General features: G+C 41.8%; 2 pseudogenes across 2 annotated transcripts; one reads left to right on the forward strand and one right to left on the reverse strand.

Moving 5' to 3' along the window:
- Positions 1-5,721: 5,721 nt before the first annotated feature.
- Positions 5,722-9,012, reverse strand: LOC120110569 (cysteine-rich receptor-like protein kinase 10; annotated as a pseudogene). Its single transcript, XR_016413302.1, has 6 exons — positions 8,067-9,012; positions 7,693-7,797; positions 7,460-7,578; positions 7,120-7,330; positions 6,078-6,228; positions 5,722-5,941 (listed from the first exon to the last, which is right to left on the reverse strand). The product of XR_016413302.1 is annotated as a cysteine-rich receptor-like protein kinase 10 (transcript).
- Positions 9,013-9,693: 681 nt separating this feature from the next.
- LOC103696543 (cysteine-rich receptor-like protein kinase 6) lies at positions 9,694-12,421 on the forward strand (annotated as a pseudogene). Its single transcript, XR_015988134.2, has 6 exons — positions 9,694-9,754; positions 10,364-10,497; positions 10,667-10,877; positions 11,164-11,401; positions 11,514-11,655; positions 11,735-12,421. The product of XR_015988134.2 is annotated as a cysteine-rich receptor-like protein kinase 6 (transcript).
- The last annotated feature ends 12,670 nt before the right edge of the window (positions 12,422-25,091 follow it).

A 25,091-nucleotide genomic window follows, 5' to 3' on the forward strand; every position in this document is an offset into this window, starting at 1 on the left:
CATAGAGCTTATATCTTGGTGGAATTTCTTGTAAATCTTTGAACCATATTATTAGATTCTTGTGAGTTAAAAATTTATAAATCAAGACCATAAGTTGATTGTGGATTTTGTATCACCATATGAGAAATGCAAGTGGGATTTCATAAGAGGCCCAAATGAGTTTAGCCTAAAAGAAAAGATTCAGGATGATTGAGTAAGCTCCTGAGTAAGTTAATCTAGAATCTTTTAATCGAAGCTTGGAATAAATTAATATCAACTTGTATAATGGAATTGTCAAGGGAAACTAGAATTGGCTTAGTTCAAATTTGGATCTAGAATATGATTACTTGATTATATGATGGTACAAATACGACAACTATCTCAAGGGTTAATAATGACCTAGTGAACTTGGAAAGCAAGGATAAAATTTTGCTTGGATATTATTAAAAAAAAAATGTTGATGATCTGGGATCATTAAGAATTTTTGGAGAATATTGATCAGAGTTACGCAGCGAAAGTATGATGGATTAAGTCAATTTAAACTGGTCAAAAATATTGACTGTGTTTTGGTAACATGTTATGATGAAAGACTGTTGTTCAAAAATGAAAGATTTTGTTAATAAGGAAATGTGAATACTATTGATTGTCAGGTCAATCATGATATGATTATGTTATCTCCTGGATAAACTTTGCTATGTTTGGGAATGCTAAGAAAATAATAATTTGAGCGTATCATGACTCAGGTTAGTTGATTGTTGACCAAATATGGTCTAATTTGTTAAGTATCTGAATAAACCATGCATTATCTGCTCCCATCTTATGATTTATAAGTTTAAGTTAAAAACTTTGTGGCATATTGAATCATGGTATCAATACTTTACCTTCTCAGACCTGCTCTTGTGATTTGATGCAAATCATTTTTGGGATAGACCGTTGCTATCTAATGATCATCAGTACATGTTCATTTTGTGAATTACATTTCTAGCCTTTCAATGATTTGACTCTAAGGTTGGTCATTATCCTTTGAGGGATCAGCACACTACCATGATAAGTGTATGAGATCTATTTCATTTCAAGTTCTATCCCAAACACAACTAATTTTAATCAATCCTGTTGTGAATCGATTCTGATCCAACCTCGAGCGAACATGCATCAAGATGATAATTTCAATATGAAATTTTACTCAGTCGCTTATCTAGTGTTAAACCTGAAATTTTTGATAGTTGATCCAAAGCTATCTATCACACTGATTTGATCGAGGAGAATGAGATCTTGGATTTATATTACTCAATGGGCTGAGCATCTAAAAGGCCTAGATCTCTTAAATTTCGAGGACGAAATTTTTTTTAAGGGGGAGAGAATGTGAGATACGGGCTGAAGTCGGCAGCCCCAGCCGACTTCAGCCCCGTCTTCCTCTTTTGGAAGGGGCCAGAGCAGGGGATCGCAGATGCGATCCCCTCCGGCTTCTTCGGGTGCAGCGAGGGCGGGGCGCCGCGGGCGTTACGCGGCAGCCCCGCGGTCATTCCGCGGCCACCCCACGGCCGCACGAGCGGCCGTGGATTTCGCCCCACCGCCGCGATTTTCGCGGCGGAGAACCGTTACGATGGGGCTATAAAGCCCCATCTACTCCTTCCCCTAGGGCATCCCGAGCTCCTCCTCCTCCTCTTCTTCCTTCCCTCCTCCTCTTCTCCGACCAGTGTACCCTCCCGACCGAGCGCCGCCCGGATCCCCCTCGCGGCCACCCCCTGTTCTGAGACCCATCTCCTTGGGTTCAAGCGTCACCGCCGCCGCCTGACACCGGACCGAGCCTCCCTCGGCCGAGATCCCTCCGCCGCCTCTGCCACCGCCGGTAAGCCCTCTTCCTCCATCTGTTTTGGCCCCATCAACCGAGAGCATTCTCGGTTGATCTCGACCCCAGCCACCGCAACGACCGCCGGCCGCCACTGCGGCCGGCTGGCCGTCGACTGAGGGGTGGCCTCCGGCCACCCCGCCGCCGCTGCCGCCGCCCCTTCCTCTTCCGCTCTCCCTCTCGGTCTTCCCCTGCCGTGGGGGGGATTGGGGGAGGAAGACGACCCTACGGGCCGAACAGGGCCAAACATGGGCCCTGTTCACAGTGGGCCCGATCTGGGCCCGGTTCACTGTGGGCCCAACATGGGCCCGGTTTAAAAAAAAAAAAAATCCGAACCCGAAACCCAGATCAAACCCGAGAACCCGAACCTGAACTGGAATCCGAATCCGAACCCGAACCTGAACCCGAACCTGAACCTGAACTGAAATCCGAACCCGAACCCGAAACCCAAACCCATTAGACCAGTAAACAGATTATTTGCAGTTAAGCCCTTGGCAGTATGCTATTTCAGAAATAAGATCTTCAGTAATTTGTATTTGATCCCTATAGGAAAGACTTATTACATAAAGGTCCCCAACAATAGTTATTTAATCCTCTCACTCAAGTCTTATTATAGAACATTACCCTGTAATTAAATATTAGTCCCTGCAATAAATTTTATTGCATAAATGAACCAATTAGAAGCCAACCATGGGGGCCCTATTTAGCCGAGTCTATGCGGGCCCATTGGGCCGAGTCCGATATGGGCCCTATCAGGCCATGCCCATTATGGGCCAACTTTGGGCTCTGTTGGACCATGTCCAATAGTATTATTTTTGAATTTTGCTTAGTCTGAAATTAACAAAAAATTAATTAAACTTTAACAGGTGAACCTGATCCGTCTACCTGAAGTAGGAATCAAGCGAGAAGAGGTAAGTAACTTAATACTTCAAGTGTGATTTCTAAATTATTTAATAAACTGATTATGTTTTGATATATGTTTTGCATTCAGTAAAATGGGTCAGACATGTTAAATTTTATTTGAAAATCATGTTATATGCTCTGAAATCCATGAAATATAATTGGACAATTTCTGAAATATATTTTTATATATATATGCATTCTCAGCATGGCTATGATCTGTTCTGTTCTGTTCTGGCCCCACCAATGGGGATTATACGTTGGACCTGTCGACTTGTAATCTGTGAGGAACCGGTTTCGACACCGTACCACCGGTGATTAGAATAGTGGTATTTGGACACCGTACCACCGGTGCTTAATAATAGTGATGTTTGGCACCTTGTGCAACCCATGCCACTGGGTTACGTGGCCGTAGCTTATTATGTTGAGATTCTGGTATCAGAGTTTTTGGAAAAATGATAATAAGTTTTGAAAATAGTAAAACAATGTTATTTATGATTTATTTTATTATCCTGTATTTGATCTGATATGCTCTGACCCTACTTTGGGGTATTTTGTTACTTACTGGTTTAGTGTAGCTCATTATTTTATTTTCTCTATTTTTCAGATCCAGAGGCTTGATCGCACGGGATTGGGGAGTGCGTTAGATTTTCCGACGATTCCTTTAGTTATTAGTCCTTTAGTTAGATTGATTAAAGTATTTGACTTTTGTAAGCATATGCTATTTTGAAATTTTATAAGACTGCTTTTGAACAATTTAAATAATTATGCCAGTTTTGAACATCTGTATCTGCTTTGATATGATCTGCTGCCTTGCATGCCTGTGCGGCCCGCCGTGCAGGCGTGCGGCGTCTGCCGCGCCTCGGGCTCGGGGCGTGACAGTCTCTGAGAACAGGATCTCCTCATGGCTGTTGACATGCTGCTTCTTCCCTTAACGCAGGCAAAGCTAAGATTTCAAGAGACGCTTTCCATAATCAAAGAAATGCAGCTTCTTTAATTCAAAAAGGTCTGGCTGTTGAGATGCCCCTTCTTCCCTTAACGCAGGAAAAGCTAAGATTTCAAGAAACGCTTCCCATAATCAAAGAAATGCACCTCCTCTAATTCAAAAAGGTCTGGATGTTGAGATGCTCCTTCTTCCATTAACGCAGGCAAAGCTAAGATTTCAAGAAACGCCTCCCATTATCAAAGACAAGCAACTTATTTAATTCAAAAAGGTCTGGAAGTTGACATGCCCCTTCTCCCCTTAACGCAGGCAAAGCTAAGATTTCAAGAAACGCTTCCCATAATCAAAGAAATGCAACTTCTTTAATTCAAAAAAGGTCTGGATGTTGACATGCTCCTTCTTCCCGCAACGCAGGCAAAGCTAAGATTTCAAGAAAAGCTTCCCATTATCAAAGAAATGCAACTTCTTTAATTCAAGAAGGTCTGACGCCAAAGACAACGCAAAATATCAAGGCGAATGAAGCATATCTATCTTGTTCCTCAGACCAACAATATGTCGTACTAAAAGGGGGTTAGAAAAGACAATTGTTTTACAACCTTAATCCAAATCGGAGAAAGACAAAGAGGTTGGACTAACAACAGAAAAAGTAAAATAAAATAAAATTATAAAGAAATCCGGGTCAACAGTGTGAAGGAGGAGAACAATAAATCCAAATTTCAAGAAAATCAAAAATCCAGGAAAGAGGGGAAGGTGAAGAGAAAAAGCAGAAGAACAATATAAGAGAAGAAGCAACGGTTGGATCAAGAAGAGGTCAGAAAGACGAGTCAGATATTTCGCGTACCGTCGCCATCGGGGGTAGGACGCCGGAGATCATCGATTCTAAAGGGTTCGAAGGAAGGGAGAATGTTGAGCTCAATCGTTCGAAGTCACGGACCTCACGGTAAGTTTCTCTCTTCTTCCACCGACGGTGGGATGTGGGAGAGGGAGGGATCGCGGCGGTAGAGTGCACTTGATATTTTGAAATTTAGGATGCACCGAAAATGCCCCAACCAAGTATACAATTTACAAGTTTGGTTCAAGAACATAAAGTTGTGTGTGTGCGCGCGCATCCACGCGCGTGTGAGAGAGAGAGGCGTGAAATTTTGGGTTCATTCTAAATTATCCTCCAGAAAGATATAACAATATATCCAAAACATTAGTTGTTTCTTAAGAATGTTGGGAGTTGAAAATTATGAAAAGATACCCTACTCCCTACATATGAAAATTATACAGACAATAAGTGACTATAAATAAACAGGTTCGGCATTTTGTATACATACACATACTAATACACAAATATAATGCACATTAAAAATAAATTAATAAAAATTCAAAACAATGGATGATAAGAAAGATAAAGCTGTTTAAACTTGCCTCGAGTTGGATCTGAGCCTAACTTTAGCTATTCAAGATCGGCTTGCATATGCTCTAAGCCCTGCTTTTGTTGAAATGAGTTAAGTTTCCCTATTGTTTTTGTAAATAACGCATGTCCAAATTTGACTCATTTATAAGCCAAGCTCCAAATTTTGTTGGAGCTCAGCTCACTTTCTAACTAAGCTAGGTTTGGACTAAGCCAAAAAGATGATCAACATAAACTCAATATGAGCCATTGCGTTAGACCAGTGAAAAGTAATATATATGAGCCACTAATATTGATGGCCTAAGAGAAGGTGTTTCCGAGGCCCAATCATTCGTCTTCCAGGAAGAAAGGGAGAAACAAGAAAAAAAAAGAAAAAGGAGAAGACAACAATGTAAAAAGAAAAAAGGGCACAGCCAAATATTGATAATAAGGGAAAACAAGATACTCAACAGGAGCAATATATATATATATATATATATATATATATATATATTCCTGTAAGCTTTTTATTCCATTGTCCTTGTTCTCATCAATGATCAAATATCCAAATATCCATGGAGTTTCTTAACGGGGCTCCATGTCGGTAATTGACATGTTGCATATAGTTAACGAGTCAAATGGAGTGGAATTGGTAGTTCCCAAAGCCTCGTCTGACTCAATGGTTGTTCTACCTCGAACAAAGTATGCAGGCGTTGAAGGCGTTGGAAGAGTCACGGAATGATTGCTCAGCATGAGAACCACCGATGCCATGCAAGGTCTTTTCCTCATATCTTCCTGAGTACAGAGTAATCCTATGTGAATGCATGTCAGAGCTTCTCGTCTATGGTACAGTTATTTCCAACGCCTTTCCTTTGCTCCAGTGCTCCCATGCCTGTTTAAGAAACAATCAAAAAGATTAGCCATAATAAAAGAATAAGCTTGGAGAGATTACGGAATGCAATTTATAATCCCTATCTTTTGCTTCATGTCTTGGTAATGACTAAGATTCATTAAGAGGCAGTCCATACAAAGCTTAGGAGAGTTGTAGAATCCCCTGATCCATGGAAGTCACTGATCCTTCGACCGGTCGCAATTTCTAGAACTAAAACTCCAAAGCTAAATACATCTGATTTATTTGAAAAGTACCCTTGCATTGCATACTCGGGTGCCATGTATCCACTGCACACCATCAAGCAATTGTCATTTGTTAAACCAACAACAGTGTTAAGTGCCATAAATCAAATTAAGGGAAAAATAGATATGAAGGAAAATTCTATTAGTTCAATAGATTATCATAATAGCAAAGACTAATAACGTTTGCTAGATATTACACAATGATCAAAATTTTGATTAGGATAAGGAAGTTAATGAGGCTTTTAGCATACTTTGTACCAGCAATTTTACTAGTGCTTCCATGTTCTCTCTCAGACTCGGAGAGCTTTGCAAGACCAAAGTCTGAAATCTTAGGATTCATATGTTAATCTAACAAGATGTTACTTGCTTTTAGATCCCGATGAATAATCTTGAGGCGAGAATCTTGGTGAAGATAAAGAAGCCCTCTTGCAATTCCTTCAATAATTTTATAGCGCTTTCCCTAGTATAGAAGTCCACGTTTGATGGGATCTCTAATTTGATCATTATGACATTATTATATGCTTTGGAAAAAAAAAATCTGAACTTGTCTTTGCCCAGCTCAAAATTCTATATGACTTGTCCCATACAGTCTACTAAAATAGAGACTACTGCTACTTACCAACCATCCATTTACCGCTCAGTTCACCAGTCTGACATGAAAGTTGGTGATTGATTCAATAGGACTCATGAATAGGGCAATGACATAGTAGATGATCTGGATGATCTCTCTCTCTCTCTCTCTCTCTCTCTCTCTCTCTCTCTATATATATATATATATATATATATATATATATATATATATATATATATATATATATATATATATATATATATATATATTAAAAAAAAGAAACGAGGAACATGGTGGCAGTTTCACTTTGTTAAAAAAGAAAATGTAAGATTCATATAGGATGAAAAAGTGTATGTCAAAAATACCGAATAGAAATTTGTCGAGGCTTGTATTTGGGAGAAACTCGTAGACGAGTAGCTTCTCTTTTTCTTCCAGACAACAACCTAACAGCCTCACGAGATTTCTGTGTTCAAGCTTAGCAACAAAAGCAATCTCATTTCTTAACTCCGGAAGTCCTTGCTGTGAACTTCTGGAAAGTCTTTTCACAGCTATTTCCTGGCCATCTGATAGTTCTCCCTGTTGCGAATACAGCAGAAAACAGGAAAGAGTGTGTGTTGTATTTAAATTGAATGGAATTAAGCTATGTTCCCGATATAAATTAGAAATAGAGTGGGTTCCAGACTTAAAGTCTTATGTTAATTGTACCTTATAAACTGGACCAAATCCACCTTCTCCGAGTTTGTTTGTCTCGCAGAAGTCATCAGTAGCGTCTCTAAGTGTGCCCAAATCGAAATACAGAGCTCCAATGTCTTTATTTTCCTCACCTTCAATAAAATCCGGTAGCCATGGAACAGCATGAGAGCTTTTTAACGAAAGAAAAAGTGCTTGCGTCCTGTTTTGAAGCCGTACAAATTAAACTTGACGTATGCAATACTTACGGGATACTTTTAAAAATGTTCTCCTCCTCCATGAACAGATGAAAATGGCTGAGAGGACCACCAACGCGCCAACCAACGGGATGACCAAGGCTACGTTCTTTTTCCCTGATCCAAATGCTAATATTTTAATTAAGCTCATCTCGTTAGAAATATAACAGCCCACGGATCGCATAAGAAAGGCATATTGTTATGTCATTCGTTTTGGAGCTTGGCTTAACCATAATATTTCTGAGTTCGTCTTGGATTCCTTCGGACTTTGTTTGTTTTTGGCCCATCAAGCTTTATGTTGAGTCCAGCCCGGATTATTCATGAGTTCATGGGCTGGCTATGAATGCAGGCTAACTGGGAAGAAAGAAAGCGAGCTTCGGCATTACCTGAGTCCTTTCCTCTAGGCGGCGGAGCGCCGGGATCCACCTCCGGTGCTGGCGGAGGTGGTGGTGCAGCCCCGACAGATTGATTATAGAAAGAGTACATCGCGTGCCGCATGAAGCAGTTGTAAGCCATCGTCGCCGCTGCAATGCTCCGTGGGAAGGGAGTCGACATGACGTTCACCGACCGCTGCAGGCACTGGTGGCAGTCATCGTCCGACTGATCCCTCGTGCACTGCACAAGTCCGTACAGCCTTTCGGAGCTCGTCGTATTGACCTCTCCTGTGGCAAACAGCCGCGCCGACCTGTATGCCGCCCGCTCTGTCAAGTTAGTCATCAGGTTTCCCAACAGTGCGGCGAAGGTCGATCGGCTCCGAGGCATTCTGCGTCTCGTAGGAGAATCGTCTTAATGTTGAAGTCGCGTTGTCTTTGGAAGAGGTGAAGTTGTTGCTAGAGTAGCGGAGAAAGCAATTTGGGTACCAAATGGCTCCTCTTCGACTCAACGGGCAGAGCTGGGGGATGTCTTGGACGGCGGTGGAGAGGCAGCACTGGCATTCGTCTTGAGAGATATCGCCGCGGCAGAGAGCAGAGCCGAAGACTTGGTTCGGGGGTCGGCCGTTGGACTGGGTGGAGAAGCCGGTGGGGATGGCGGCGGAGGAAAGGGAAGAGAGGAGGAGTTGGAAGTCTGATTTATAGGTGCTGTGGGTGGTGAAGTTGGATGTGATGGAGCAATTGAACCAGTACCAGCGGTTGCTGGTGGCTGAAGTGGCGGTGCGAAGGGTGGTGAAGAGGAATGAAAGAAAGAGAAGCTGGGGAAGATTAGGGAGGAGATAGGAAGGCATGGGGTCTGGCGTTTGGGATACTATAGTAAAAGGATGAGGAGAACTGTAGGTGATCTTGCTACTTCCGTATGGAGGTTTATAAGCTCTTGGAGCAGAGTCCTTGAATTGACGGTGATTCCGTGGAAAAAATGGGAAGTCTCGACAAAACGACTTAAAGACTCGAAGACTTAAAAACTATGTAGCGCCGTAAGAGGTTGGAAATTAAAGAAACTTTAAAACTTAGAACAGATGTTAAAGTTCCGGTCAATATAGACTAAAAGTTGTAGTCCAGCCAATAAAGAGACCAGCTATTTGATACACCTTTTAATTTTCTCTCCATCAAATGGACCAAGTGTGGACTTTAGATAAATAAGAATTTCTGAGGACCAATATGTCGGGTCATAATGGATTATAGATCTAGTTCAAGTTACCAAGTATATCCAAAAAGAGAAATGAAATGAAATGATGATAATTTATAATGACTAGATATCAAACAAACTTTCAAGTGGAATGTGGCACAAATGATCAATCTATTGTTTCACAAAATATCCAGCTCTTTTCTTTACATTTTTGTTGGAGAGCTTGAGCAAGTTCTACCAACAGGAAAAAAGGGATGAAATCTAAGGTGAAGTTACTATAGAAGTTATGACCAGAAAGGTGTACTGTTAAACAATAAACAGTGCGCATTGCTTGATTATTTTTTTTTGGCATATTAAAAAAAAAAGTGTGCATTGCTATAGAAGTTATGACCAAAAAGATGTACTGTAAACAATAAAAAGTGCGCATTGCTTGATTATTTGATTATTTGTTCAATGGCCTTTAATAAGCCTGTAAAAACTAGGTCCAGCAGTCCACAAATCGCCGCCTTCAGAGGCAACAGACCTATATAATTGTGAGGCCTTGTGCGGGCGTGTATTTAGTCCCACATCGGTTATTCGTTGGGTAGATCTTGGGTACTTATACAAGATCAAGGAACCCAAATAATAACTTCCGGCTAGCCATTTTGAGTGAGGTCCTGGGTTGTTACAAATGGTATCAGAGCCGACCCGGCCCATAACCTATGTGGACTAGGGGACACTGCAGCACAGATCTATTGGAGCTGACCACGGGCTGATCGTGGTGTTTGTGATTAGATTCGAATGGATTTGAACCCTTAGCCTGACGAGGACGTCAGGGCTTGAACGGGGGGAGTATGTGAGGACCCATGCGGACGTGTGTTTAGTCCCATATCGGTTATTCGCTGGGTAGATCTTGGGTACTTATACATGATCAAGGAATCCAAATAATAACTTTCGGCTAGCCATTTTGAGTGAGGTCCTGGGTTGTTACAATATTGGTCTTGATTTAGAGTTGACTTGGTTTAATTAAGCAACATCATTTTTCTAATTTTTTTCCTTCTCCAATTATCTCATCTTGTTATCATTATTTGCAAGATTCAAAAGAAATTTTTGACAATAGTTTCAAAATTCCGTGCACTTTCAGTAGATGGGTGTAGCCCGGAGGAAATTGCAAGTGTTGAGTCCCTATTAGTTGATATATCTACACTACGAATTGCAACAGCTAACTTCTCTGAAGAGAACAAACTTGGAGAAGGTGGCTTTGGTGCAGTTTACAAGGTATCATGGTAGTCTATTGCTTCAACTTCTCTATATCTAATCTTAATAGAATTGTACTCCAATATAAAACTTTATCATACGTAATTTTCTTGATCCAATTCAGTTCTATATTTATCTTTAATTTCTTCTAGTTCTATATAATTCCTGCTAACCTCATAATTCTGTATAGGGACAACTACCTGATGGACGAGAAATAGCAGTGAAGAGATTATCAGCTAGTTCATTACAAGGATTCAGAGGGCTGAGAAATGAGCTAGTTTTAGTTGCAAAACTTCAGCACATGAGTCTTGTAAGGCTTATTGGTGTTTGCTTGGAAGAACAAGAGAAGTTGCTTGTTTATGAATATGTGCCTAACAGTAGCCTGGACACCATTCTTTTTGGTATAATTTCTTCATCCACTCAAAACTGACTATCTTTAGAAACGTATGCAGCGGCCATAATATGGTTGAACTATAACTTAATACTGAACCTCCAACATTGATGTTTGTTTAAATCTAGGCTCTCCTCTTCCAACTAAATCAAGTTGTGTTTCTAGTGTAACCCTTTTGTTAGTGCAGAAGAAACAAATGTCTGACCATCTTATGTTCAAGCCCTCTTTGGACTTACTCTAATATGTATTGCCTTAATTGATCATCCTTAATTGATTATCAAGTTTGTATGACATAGATCCTGAGAAGCGTGAACAGCTAAACTGGGAGAAAAGGAACAAGATCATTGGCGGGATTGCTCGAGGCCTACAGTACCTGCACGAAGAATCTCAATTAAAAATTATACATCGGGATTTAAAAGCCAGCAATATCTTATTAGATGCAGATTTGAACCCAAAGATTTTAGACTTTGGTTTGGCTAGGCTTTTTGGTGGAGACCAAAGTCAGTGCACCACGAACCAAGTTGTTGGAACATTGTAAGTAGAAATCTTGAATAACCTAAGCATTCTCTATCTGAAAGAATTACCCATGCATTCCAGTGATGGTTGATTAAAGAGTATTTTAAATAATATACTCATTTTATTACAGTGGGTATATGGCACCGGAGTATGTCCTGCATGGGCAGTTTTCTATCAAGTTAGATGTATACAGCTTTGGTGTTCTAATTTTAGAGATCGTTACAGGCAGAAAAAATAGTGATTGTTCTAATTCTAAATATGTTGAAGATACAGTGACCTATGAGAGTTTTCAATTGTATAAAAACAACTGTTGTTCTGTCCTAAATGACTGAATAAATTCATTTCATGCAGCTCTGGGAGCAGTGGGTCAAAGGAACAATTTTGGAGATATTGGACCCATCTTTAGGCAATCATTGCCCAAGAGGTGAAGCATTAAGATGTGCTCAGATTGGCCTATTGTGTGTCTAGAAAAATTCATCTAATAGACCCAACATGTTACAAGTTGTTGTGATGCTCAGCAGTATCTCTGTGTCTCTCTCGACTCCTTCTATACCAGCATTTTGCACCGGAAAGAGTGGCATTGATTCATATGCTTATTCAAATGAGTTGATTTATCTGGAGGTACGCATGACAAATCTTCAAGCAAGTTAATACCAGTGTCATCAAATGAGGTGTCGATTACAGAAATTGAACCTAAATAAATGTATGAAGGTAAGTAGAAGAAGGTTGATGAATATCTTGAACAATTATGGTCTTTCTTCAAAATTATAAAGATTTTTCATCATGGATGTAACACCTGCATTTTTTATCAGACCCTCGGAAACACTGGAAATTTAGTGTGTGTGCCTCATGTCTGCCCATTCTCTTACAAGACAATCTATTACTTGATTTCCTTTATTACCATGTTTACTTATCTTCCAGAATTTAATCAAAGTTCAAGAAAATGATGTATAGAGAATGAGGACATAAACCTAACCTCAAGCAAAATTACCAAAGAATGGTAGTGGATACACAATTGCAAATCCAAATAGACAAGAGAAGGAAGTGCATAAAAGCAAAGATGATCTTTGCTCTAATTAGGTTGGGCAATTAGAAGTATGAACTACAGCAACCTAAGAGCCGAGGAAAGAGACCAGAGAAAAATGTCTTTTGTCCTGATAGAACTGGTATTATTACTAATCACTAGGCATGATAAGAGGACTTAAGAAACTCTGATCACTCTATTTTTGAAGAACTAACAATCCCTCATAAGTAGTATTTTGTCACCTTGTTAGCGCCAAAAAATAAAGGTACCAAGACAAATTTTACTACCACATGATAAACATCCTGAAAGTTAATAAATTTAAGAAACTGTAATCTAATGGAAAAAATTATAAACATCATATTCAATTCAGTCATATTGGCCTAGTCAACAATCAAGTTATGAAGTCAAAGGAGTAATCTGTAAGGTGTACCAGAAAGCAAGCACATTATTTTTGCAAGAAGTTTATGGTTTTGTTCTGTATTCCGATGATTCCATTATGAGAAGCTCATCCTTCGACACCATGTCTCTAGGTATGTCATGCTTTAAACCTTAGTTGCCAAAACTGGGAGCAGATGCAGCAATGGATACAAGGAGATAAATTTTAAAAAAAATTGAAGGAAATACTTAGGAAGTGAGTACCCAATCGAGTTTCTGGGGAATTTCTGAAGCCAGGAAGTAACCCTCGGTAGAAATTTCCCATGACCAAGTCTTAGTCTATGTTTACATCACTCAACCTCCTAAAACAAGTGCAATTACCCAATATGCATATTTGCACCAATCGAAAGCTAGTGGCTACGTGTAGACGTGAATTCACCAGCTTCTTCCCCAATTGAATGGTCATCCAATGCACTCATTCCAGTTCCACTGGTAATGAGGGTATTTATTCTATCTCAACATTGTCATATAAGCATGGCTAATCTAGAAGTGCACAACATATATTATCAGATGAGATGCAGCAGATAAAGCAACCTCCTGAAGTAAATAAGATGAAATATTGTTTCATCAACATTACTGTAATGGCTGTGCATCCTCAGACTGGTAATCAAGTTTCAGCAAATGTGAATATAAGGGCTAACCGTTTATGTTATTATTCCAATACTAATTAAGAGGTCTTCTGCTCTAGTCATCAGTATATTGGTAGTCGCACTGCCTGAATTTTCCAAATAACAAAAATGGGTGCCTCCCCTCCCCTGTTAATCACCATCACTGTATTAAATTTTTGACCCACTCTTAAAATATCGGAGTCGCTGAGTCTTTTATCTGACTTCTTCCAAGGATTAGAAAGGCTGTCACATCATTGGTTGTGCCCTGTAAGATATAGAAATCATCAGTCAAAGCAAAGAATTGCAGTTCTAGCAACATTTAAAATCTAATATTCATGACTTGATGGGTTCAAAGGCAATGTTGCTAATGCTTCTTTCTTTGAAAGTTCTTTCAACTACTTTATGCTGTCTTCCATCATTACCACGGTTTATGGGCTTGTGATCATTGCAGAACTTTTCTATTGCAGATGCCAAGGCATAAACTGCTAGACCACCAACAGAACTTCCAAGTTAACCTCGATCCTTTGCTCTCCTCCTAATCCCTCAATAAAACCTAGGTGAAATCCTGGACTGGGTCTATGGCCTTGCTCTCTGTCGAGGCAGCACCGACCTCCTAGCATGTTCAACATGCCTCAAACCCACATCTCAGGATCCCTTGCAACTATGCCCACATGTTAAAAGTGCAATTTATCACATATGATGATCGCCACCTGTACTACATGATCACAATTTTATTACAAAAATTTGATGATCCCAAATATGTTCGCAAGTGGGGCTGCAGTCAAGCAAAATGATTAGATCAGGAACTGGGAAAGATAATAATTGTGATTTCTTAATAAACAGTTATTGTTTATGTGTTTCTATTTTGTCAAAATTCCTTCTACCGAAAGCAACAAATAACTCATCTGGGCAACCCGTCTTTTGTACGTTTGAATATATGCATGAGAGCACAGTGATGGTCGGCTGGCACCTTAAAGTCCCTACAAACCCAGCAAATTTCCTGACCAGAGTATGCTCCACCCATGTTTTAGATTCCATTACAAGCATCCGCATTCCCAGCCGCGTATGTTGTAAAGATCTGAATTTGGGCCCGTCCTTGGGCCCAATGAACTGAAGTCGGCAATGGATGCCGACTTCAGTCTGTTCTTCGTGGTCTCCTCATGATAACCACGCCGGCCGAACGGCCAGCGAAACCCCCGCACCCCCCTCTTCTCTCTCTCTCTCTCTCTCTCTCTCTCTCTCTCTCTCTCTCTCTCTCTCTGCGTTAAAGAGAGTTTAGGAACTCTCAGAGGAGCCCCTCTCCATCCCTCTAAAAATTCAAGCTTTCCCCTCTTCTTTTTCCCTTTTCTTGAGAGGATTGCCGGAGCCACCGTCGCCGCCGGAGCCGCCGGGAATCCACTCGTCGACGACCGGAGGTGAGTTGAATCTGAGATCTGTTATGGTCTGATTGAACCAGTAATCAGTAGGATGGATTGAGTTTGAGTTGAATCTGATTGGATCTGTGGGCTGGGTTGTTTTGGGCCTGAGATCTGATCTGGACCTGTAATCTGGTTTGGTTCAATTGGGTCTAATCTGTGTTGGGCCACAATTGGTTTTGGGTTTAAAGGATTCTGATTTTTGGGTTTTGGTCTATGTTTGATCTTGGGGGCCTATTCTTGGATCTATGAACTTAGAAGTTTAAGGGGTTGGAATTAGTTTAAATTATGTTTCTTAATTAATTAAATAATTAATGTTTATGTTTAATCAGGGGTTCGTGATATCTGTGGCAGAGATTTTTAAGCGAGCCCAGGTAGGTGACCGATTGCTTTAAAGTAGAATTTTAACATGTATCTTGCATATGTTGATGTTATGATGTATTATTGGCAATATGTGTTAGAATTAGAATTAAATATTTAATTTCATAAACTGTTATGTGCTTTACTATTGGAAGTATGATCATGACTTTATTTTGGAAATTTACCATGTGGAAAGTTGATTCATTGATTTTTAAATCTGCGTGACTATAGTCTAAGCCCCGCCAATGGGATGATACGTTGGCCCTGTCGACTTGTATTGAGGAACTAGTTCCGACACCGCGATCACCGGTGATAGAATAGTGGCGGCACAGGGGTGCATTTTGCTCTTCGGAGCGGCTCGGTGGAGCGTGAGATTGGCACCAAGGGGTGCGGCACAGTGGTGCATTGGCTCAGTGGAGTGGCTCTTCGGAGAGTTGTATTGGCACTTCGGTGTAACCATGCCACTGGGTGATGTGGCCGTAGTCATGCGGTTGAGTTCTTTTGAGTCTCGGATCGGGTTTACGGATTATCTGTGGATTTTTGGATTCATGAGTTTTAGCTGCTTTTTATATGCATCATGACATGTTATATGATGGTTTTATTGCATAATGTTGCCTACTGAGCTGTTAGCTCACTCCTATTATTTATATTTTTGCAGGTGATGACATATGATTATAGGGATTACGGGATGGAGTGATCATGATGTATTTAGCTAGTAGATATTGACTTTTCTTTTGACTTATGTATATATATGGACATTTGATATGAAAACTGGAATTTATCTTTAATTAGTTATTGATGGTTGATCTGATTTATCTGCCTTGCGTGCCTGCGGGGTCCGCCCTGCAGGTACGCGACGTCTGCTCGCGTCCCGGGCCCCGGGTTCGGGGCGTGACAGATTTATTGGTATCAGAGCCAGGTTAAAGATCACTAGGGTCATTAAAACAGAATCATAATATATATAATAATAAATAATAATAATAATAATAATAATAATAAACTTAGGAATATAGGGACACATGTGAAGAAATGAGAGTGGGGTAGAAAATCTTAGGGTGGATGGATCTAACACTAATGTTGTGTTATTTGTGCAAATAATAATTGATGAAAAAAAAACTTAGAAATATAGAGACACATGCGAAGAAATGAGAGTGAGGTAGAAAATCTTAGGGTGGATGAATCTAACCCTAATGTTGTTTTATTTGTGTATGTATCAGCATGCCGCACCGCCGAGCACGTGTGACACCTCGCCGCCTGATCGAGACTATCGGGAGTGATCCAGCCACTTCTCATCCGACTGAGGAAGTTCAGGAGGACGAGACTGATCAGACGGTATTGGATGGACCAGATCATGGCCAGGAGAGCAGGATGGGAGGACCGACCCAGGTGTTGGAGCTGATTAGAGAGGTTGTTGGGTTAGTTCGGCAGCAAAGGGAACCACAACAGCTATTTCCCTCTGCCAGTTCTTCAGATCAGGGGAGGAGTATAGCAGAGTTCAGGAAGTTGGCTCCTCCGGCCTTCAAGGGAACTACCGATCCCCAAGAGGCCGAATGTTGGATAGATGAGATGGAGAAGGCCTTCAGGGCCATGGGTTGTATTGAGGAGGAGAAGATTAGATTTGCCGCCTATATGCTTCAGGACCGGGCTCATCATTGGTGGGAGTCTGTGGAGAGGACCATGATGCAGGATGCAGGATCTGTGACCTGGCCGGGATTTCGCATGGCCTTCTACTCCAAGTATTTCCCTTCCAGTCGTATCAGGGAGCTGGAGAGGGAGTTTCTGAGCCTCCCTCAGGGGAGTATGACTGTGGAGGACTATGAAGCTGAGTTCGATCGGCTGTCCCGTTTTGCACCATCTCTTGTCCAAGACCCTAAATCTAGGATGAGTAGATTTGAGGAAGGACTGAGGCCTCGCCTGCGTCAGGATTTAGCTGCTGTTCACTCGACTGATTATGATGATCTAATTGACAGAGCTAAAAATATGGAGATCATCTGGAAGGAGACACAGGATGCTCAGAAAGGAAAATCGAAGAGGACCAGGGACTTTGATTCTGACGGTGAGCGGCATCTGCGCCGACCTATGCAGTTCCGTCCAGGAGCTGGGCAGCAAGTTCCACATGGGAGGACTGCACCGGATCGCAGGAGGATATCAGGAGTGTGCTTCAGGTGTGGCCAGACTGGACATAGAGCTGTTGAGTGTCTTCAGACACAGCCTGGTGTTGGGGCGTGTTTCAGGTGTGGTCAGCAGGGCCACCGGATAGCTGAGTGCCCTCAGACTCAGACTGTTTCTGGAGTTTGTTTCGGGTGTGGTCAGCCGGGCCACAGGATTTCCAGTTGTCCTCGTACTGGATCTGCGCAGAGGCCACCGAGTTTTGTAGCTCCTCAACGACAGACTTCCTTCATTCCAGTACAGGTTACTCAGTCAGCTGTTCCCAAGCAGCAAAGGGGAGGAGGGCCTCGTACCCAGGGACGAGTTTATGCGCTGACTCAGCAGGATGCTCAGGCATCCAACACCGTAGTGACAGGTACACTGTTGGTATCTTCCACTTATGCTTATGTGTTATTTGATTCTGGTGCTACGCATTCTTTTATCTCATCTTCATATGTGCATAAGTGCGATTTACACTACTCTTCCTTAGAGAGGGAATTATCCATTAGTACTCCAGCTGGGGGTACGATGACAGTTAGTCAGATCTGCATTTCCTGTCCAGTACTAGTTGAGGGTAGAGATTTGAGAGCTAATTTGATTGTTATGAATCTGCATGACTTTGATGTAATCTTGGGTATGGATTGGTTGGCTGCATACCACGCTACCATAGACCGTTTTCTGAAGAGGGTGACTTTTCAGATCCCGGATACTGATGAGTACAGTTTTATGGGTGATGACTGGGGTGTCTCTTCTCAGGTAGTGTCTGCTATGCAGGGCATAAGATCTCTTAGAAAGGAGTTTCCCATCTTTATGGCCACAATTGCAGATTCTGAGCAGTCTGAACAGAGAATTGAGGATATACCAGTAGTCAGTGAGTACCCTGATGTCTTTCTTGATGATCTGCCTGGCTTACCTCCTGATAGAGATATTGAGTTTGTTATTGATTTAATCCCTGGTATTGCACCTTTGTCTAAAGCTCCTTATAGAATGGCCCCTGCTGAACTAAAGGAGCTGAAGGACCAATTACAGGAGCTATTGGATCTGGGTTTCATTCGACCTAGTGTCTCTCCTTGGGGTGCCCCAGTATTATTTGTAAGGAAGAAAGATGGTAGCATGAGACTGTGTATTGATTACCGGAAAATTAATAAGGTGACTATTAAGAATAGGTATCCTCTGCCCCAGATTGATGATTTATTTGACCAGCTTCAGGGTGCTCAGGTATTTTCCAAGATTGATCTTCGATATGGATATCATCAGCTGAGGATAAAGGAGTCTGACATAGCCAAGACTGCTTTCCGTACCAGATATGGACACTATGAGTTCCTTGTGATGCCTTTTGGTTTGATTAATGCTCCAGCAGCATTTATGGACCTGATGAACAGAGTGTTTAAGCCTTTTCTGGATAAATTTGTGATAGTATTTATTGATGATATTCTGATATATTCAAGGAGTCAGGCAGAGCATGAGCATCACTTGAAGATTATTTTGGAGACTCTGAGGCAAAATCAGTTGTATGGTAAATTAAAAAAATGTGAATTTTGGCTGGACAGGGTGATGTTTTTGGGGCATGTTATCTCTAAGGAAGGAATTACGGTTGACCCAAAGAAGATTGAAGTGGTGGTTGATTGGAGCAGACCGAGTAATGTGTCTGAGATTCGCAGCTTCCTTGGACTAGCCGGTTATTACAGAAGGTTTGTGGAGGGCTTCTCTAGTATTGCTGGACCCTTGACTCGACTCACTCGCAAAGGGGTGAAGTTTGAATGGTCGGATCAGTGTGAGAAAAGCTTCGGGGAATTGAAACGCCGTCTAGTATCAGCACCTATTCTAACCCTACCAGTTACCGGTACTGATTTTACCATTTACAGTGATGCTTCCAAGAAGGGTTTAGGTTGTGTGCTGATGCAAAATGGAAAAGTTATTGCTTATGCCTCCCGACAGCTCAAGCCCTATGAAGAGAATTATCCCACTCATGATCTTGAGCTTGCAACTGTGGTTTTTGCCTTAAAGATCTGGAGACATTATCTGTATGAAGAGACATGCCAGGTATTCACTGATCATAAAAGTCTGAAATACCTCTTCACTCAGAAGGAGCTGAACATGAGACAGAGAAGGTGGCTGGAATTGCTGAAGGATTATGATTTATCTATTCATTATCATCCTGGGAAGGCAAATGTGGTAGCAGATGCTCTAAGTAGAAAATCGTCAGAAAATGTTGCAGCTTTGATTACTACTCAAAGGAATATCGTGGAGGATCTGAGGAGGACAGAAATAGAGGTATATCTGCAAGATGCTACCCTGAAGTTGGCAAACTTGCGGGTCCAGCCTACACTCATTGACAGAATTAAGGCAGCGCAAGTGGATGACTCTCAGCTCCAGAGGATCAAGAAAGACGTTGAGTCTGGATCTCAGTCTGATTTTCATATACATGAGGATGGCTCATTGAGGTTCATTGGCAGAGTTTGTGTTCCAAATGATTCTAGTCTGAAGAAGGAAATTATGGAGGAGGCTCACAGTACTGGATATACAGTGCATCCTGGTAGTACAAAAACGTATAGGGATCTGAAAGTTGTGTTCTGGTGGAATAATATGAAGAGAGAGATTGCCCAGTTTGTATCTCAATGCTTAACTTGTCAGCAAGTTAAGATTGAGCATCAGAGACCAGCTGGTATGTTTCAGCCCCTTCCGATCCCAGAGTGGAAGTGGGAGCATATTACTATGGATTTTGTGTCAGGACTACCTCCTCAGAGGTAATGATTCAGTCTGGGTGATTGTAGACAGATTGACCAAATCAGCACATTTCCTAGCATTTAAGACTGGGATGACACTAGAGAGATTTGCAGAGTTGTACATTGAACAGATCGTACGGCTGCATCGAGTTCCAGTATCTATAGTGTTTGATAGAGACTCCCGATTTGTGGCTCATTTCTGGGGCAGTTTGCACAAAGCTTTGGGGACCATTCTTAGTTTTAGTACAGCTTTTCATCCACAGACAGATGGGCAGTCCGAGAGGACCATTCAGATTCTAGAGGATATGCTGAGAGCCTGTTCTATTGACATGAGGGGTTCTTGGGATCATCATTTATCGTTGGTAGAGTTTGCTTATAACAATAGCTACCAGGCAAGTATTCAGATAACTCCTTATGAGGCTTTGTATGGTAGGAAGTGTAGATCACCTATCTATTGGGATGATGTGGGGGAGAGGAAGATTCTGGGTCCAGAGATTATTCAGCAGACAGTGGAGAAGGTTAAGCTGATCAGAGAGCGACTTCGGGCAGCTTAAAGCAGACAGAAGAGTTATGCTGATATCAGGAGGCGGGATCTGGAATTCCAAATCGGAGATCATGTTTTTCTCAGAGTGTCCCCTTCTAAAGGAGTAATGCGATTTGGAGTTCGGGGTAAGCTCAGCCCGAGATATGTGGGACCATTTGAGATTCTCGAGAGAGTTGGAGCTGTTGCTTATAAGCTGGCACTTCCACCTGCATTATCGGGGGTCCATTCTGTTTTCCATGTCTCTATGTTGAGGAGGTATATTGCTGATCCCAGTCATATGATTGAAGTGGCACCTTTGCAGCTCCGCGCAGATCTTTCTTATGTTGAGCAGCCTATCCGTATAGTGGATAGGAAGGACCAAGTTTTGAGGAGGCGCACGATTCCTTATGTAAAAGTGCAGTGGAGCAATCACAGTGAGAGAGAAGCTACCTGGGAATTGGAGGAGGAGATGAGAGAGAAGTTTCCTGCCTTGTTCTCGGATTGAGGTATGTTTTAATTTCGAGGACGAAATTTTTTTTTAGTTGGTTAGAGTGTAAAGATCTGAATTTGGGCCCGACCTTGGGCCCAATGAACTGAAGTCGGCAATGGATGCCGACTTCAGTCTGTTCTTCGTGGTCTCCCCACGATAACCATGCCGGCCGAACGGCCAGCGAAACCCCCGCACCCCCCTCTTCCCTCTTCTCTCTCTCTCTCTCTGCATTAAAGAGAGTTTAGGAACTCTCAGAGGAGCCCCTCCCCATCCCTCTAAAAATTCAAGCTTTCCCTTCTTCTTTTTCCCTTTTCTTGAGAGGATTGTCGGAGCCACCGTCGCCGTCGGAGCCGCCATCACCGCCGGGAATCCACTCGTCGACGACCGGAGGTGAGAAAGACAACCTATTCATTATTTTTTTTATGGATTTAAGGGGAGAGGAATGAGGGATGTTATCGGTTGCACTTCCCCTGTTTCGGGGACGTTTTGTGAGATTCGGCCGACCGACGGTGGGTGGCCGGGGTCAATCCGGCCGAAACGAGTTCGGCCGGAGGTGGGCGAACGGGGGCCGGGCTTCCCAGCCCCGGTCTCTCTCTTCCTCCCTTTCCTCCTCTCCTTCTTCTCTTCTTCCTCTCTTCTGCGCCGCTCGTGACAGCGGTGTGGCCGACGGCTGCTGGCCGAGCGCCGCCGCCGAGGGCCACGGTCGGCCGCCGAAGGTCGACCGGAACCACCAGCCACCCTTCCTTCTTCCTTTCTTCCCCTTCCTCTTCTTCTTCTTCTTCTTCTTCTTCTTTCTTCTTCCTGGGAGTTTTGTTTTTTTTCTTGTTTTGATTTTCGTTCCTTATTTATGGATCAGACCATGAACCGGTTCAGACTATGAACTGGTTCCACCTAGTCCCTGAAGTGGGTTTCAACTGAGTTGAGAGAATGGGTTTTGTTATGGTCTGATTGAACCAGTAATCAGTAGGATGGATTGAGTTTGAGTTGAATCTGATTGGATCTGTGGGCTGGGTTGTTTTGGGCCTGAGATCTGATCTGGACCTGTAATCTGGTTTGGTTCAATTGAGCCTAATCTGTGTTGGGCCACAATTGGTTTTGGGTTTAAAGGATTCTGATTTTTGGGTTTTGGTCTATGTTTGATCTTGGGGGCCTATTCTTGGATCTATGAACTTAGAAGTTTAAGGGGTTGGAATTAGTTTAAATTATGTTTCTTAATTAATTAAATAATTAATGTTTATGTTTAATCAGGGGTTCGTGATATCTATGGCAGGGATTTTTAAGCGAGCCCAAGTAGGTGACCGATTGCTTTAAAGTAGAAATTTAACATATATCTTGCATATGTTGATGTTATGATGTATTATTGGCAATATGTGTTAGAATTAGAATTAAATATTTAATTTCATAAACTGTTATGTGCTTTACTATTGGGAGTATGATCATGACTTTGTTTTAGAAATTTACCATGTGGAAAGTTGATTCATTGATTTTTAAATCCGCGTGACTATAGTCTAAGCCCCGCCAATGGGATGATACGTTGGCCCTGTCGACTTGTACTGAGAAACTAGTTCCGACACCGCGATCACCGGTGATAGAATAGTGGCGGCACAAGGGTGCATTTTGCTCTTCGGAGCGGCTCGGTGGAACGTGAGATTGGCACCAGGGGGTGCGGCGCAGTGGTGCATTGGCTCAGTGGAGCGGCTCTTCGGAGAGTTGTATTGGCACTTCGGTGTAACCATACCACTGGGTGATGTGGCCGTAGTCATGCGGTTGAGTTCTTTTGAGTCTCGGATCGGATTTACGGATTATCGTGTGGATTTTTGGATTCATGAGTTTTAGCTGCTTTTTATATGCATCATGACATGTTATGTGATGACTTTATTGCATGATGTTGCCTACTGAGCTGTTAGCTCACTCCTATTATTTATATTTTTGCAAGTGATGACATATGATTATAGGGATTACGGGATGGAGTGATCATGATGTATTTAGCTAGTAGATATTGACTTTTCTTTTGACTTATGTATATATATGGACATTTGATATGAAAACTAGAATTTATCTTTAATTAGTTATTGATGGTTGATCTGATTTATCTGCCTTGTGTGCCTGCGGGGTCCGCCCTGCAGGTGCGCGGCGTCTGCTCGCGTCCCGTGCCCCAGGTTCGGGGCGTGACAGATTTATTGGTATCAGAGCCAGGTTAAAGATCACTAGGGTCATTAAAACAGAATCATAATATGTATAATAATAAATAATAATAATAATAATAATAAACTTAGGAATATAGGGACGCATGTGAAGAAATGAGAGTGGGGTAGAAAATCTTAGGGTGGATGGATCTAACACTAATATTGTGTTATTTGTGCAAATAATAATTGATGAAAAAAAAACTTAGAAATATAGAGACACATGCGAAGAAATGAGAGTGAGGTAGAAAATCTTAGGGTGGATGAATCTAACCCTAATGTTGTTTTATTTGTGTATGTATCAGCATGCCGCCCCGCCGAGCACGTGTGACACCTCGCCGCCTGATCGAGACTATCGGGAGTGATCCAGCCACTTCTCATCCGACTGAGGAAGTTCAGGAGGAAGAGACTGATCAGACGCTTATAAGCATCTTTCCCGACGCTTATAAGCGTCGGTAGATCTCCTGGCCACGCTCCCCGAAGCGTGGGTAACACGTCGGGCAGGTGGGCGTGGGCTCGGTTTAGGCCGACGCGTCAAGAAAGCGTCGTCGACCTATAACGACGCTTTCTAGCGTCGTTCATTGCGGACGTAACCGACGCGTAAAAGCGTCGGCGATAAGGTTGGTTACTGTGGGACTAGGCCGACGCTTAAAAGCGTCGTTAAAGGCGTGCCACTTTACGTGCCGGTTGCTTTTTTCGACGCTTATAAGCGTCGGCATTAAATTTTTTTTTAAAAAAAAATTTTGTAAAAGTAATTTTTAAATACTCTGTGTACATTAAATTCTAACAAAACAAATACACTGAATCACATATATAACAAAATACAAGTCACAAACAAAAACTTTGATTACATTCATATTATCATATTTGATTACATTGTACTTCAAAAACATTCTAAAAACATACAAGTCAAATTCCTAAGTACACAATCTACGATATGTATCAAGGGTCGGCATCATCATCTCTACGAGTAGATGAAGTATCATCAACCTACAAGAAAAAAAAATATTTTAGAAACTAAAAATACGAAAGTCATCACGCTCATACAAGAATACATTATAATTACATAAAATATTCAAATAGATTTAGTTATATACCGGAGGAGCAAATCTCTGCAAAAAGGATGAAATATGGTCAAGCTGGTCCTGCAAAGATTGTATCTTCAACTCTTGGCTTTGCTTCAACTCCGCCATATCAGTCATATGACTCTGCCTCATCTCCTCTATCCTTGTCTCATATGACTGCTTTATCTGTGCCATCTCTGTCTTCAAACTACAAACCTCTGCAGTGCTAGTACCTTGTCTGGCATCTTGGGTTTATCGGCTCACTGCAGATAGCTGAGTGGGGGTAACTTCGACACCGTAACCCCTCACGCGACCATAACGTTCTGGGCCCATCAATTCAGCATACACCTGAGCCTCGACGCGACTGACCGCGTCGGATGATGATGACTCCCCGACACGCTCTGAAATAAGATTTGTAGCTCTTTCTTATATCTCTCTCTCAAAAAAAAAACAGTCACATTAATATTTTAAAAGACGTAAAATTAATAAAAAAATTGTGATCAAATAAAAAATGAATACATACAACTATATTTCTCGACTCGTCCCGGACAAAGCTGCCATCTCGGTGGGTGTGGGTCATCTTATAAAACTCTACCTCACCAGGCTCCCTTCCATGCTCTACTATCTACACATACGGAAAGTATATTGGCAAACTATATATTATGATACGTGCTATATGTTAGTAAAATTTCAAATAGTTTCAAAAGAACTTACGTATTCATTTCTACGTCT

This window comes from Phoenix dactylifera, chromosome 1 (assembly GCF_051530095.1).
Source record: "Phoenix dactylifera cultivar Ajwa chromosome 1, Ajwa_hap1_PhDact_Kaust_v1.1, whole genome shotgun sequence".
Classification (NCBI taxonomy): Eukaryota; Viridiplantae; Streptophyta; class Magnoliopsida; order Arecales; family Arecaceae; genus Phoenix; species Phoenix dactylifera.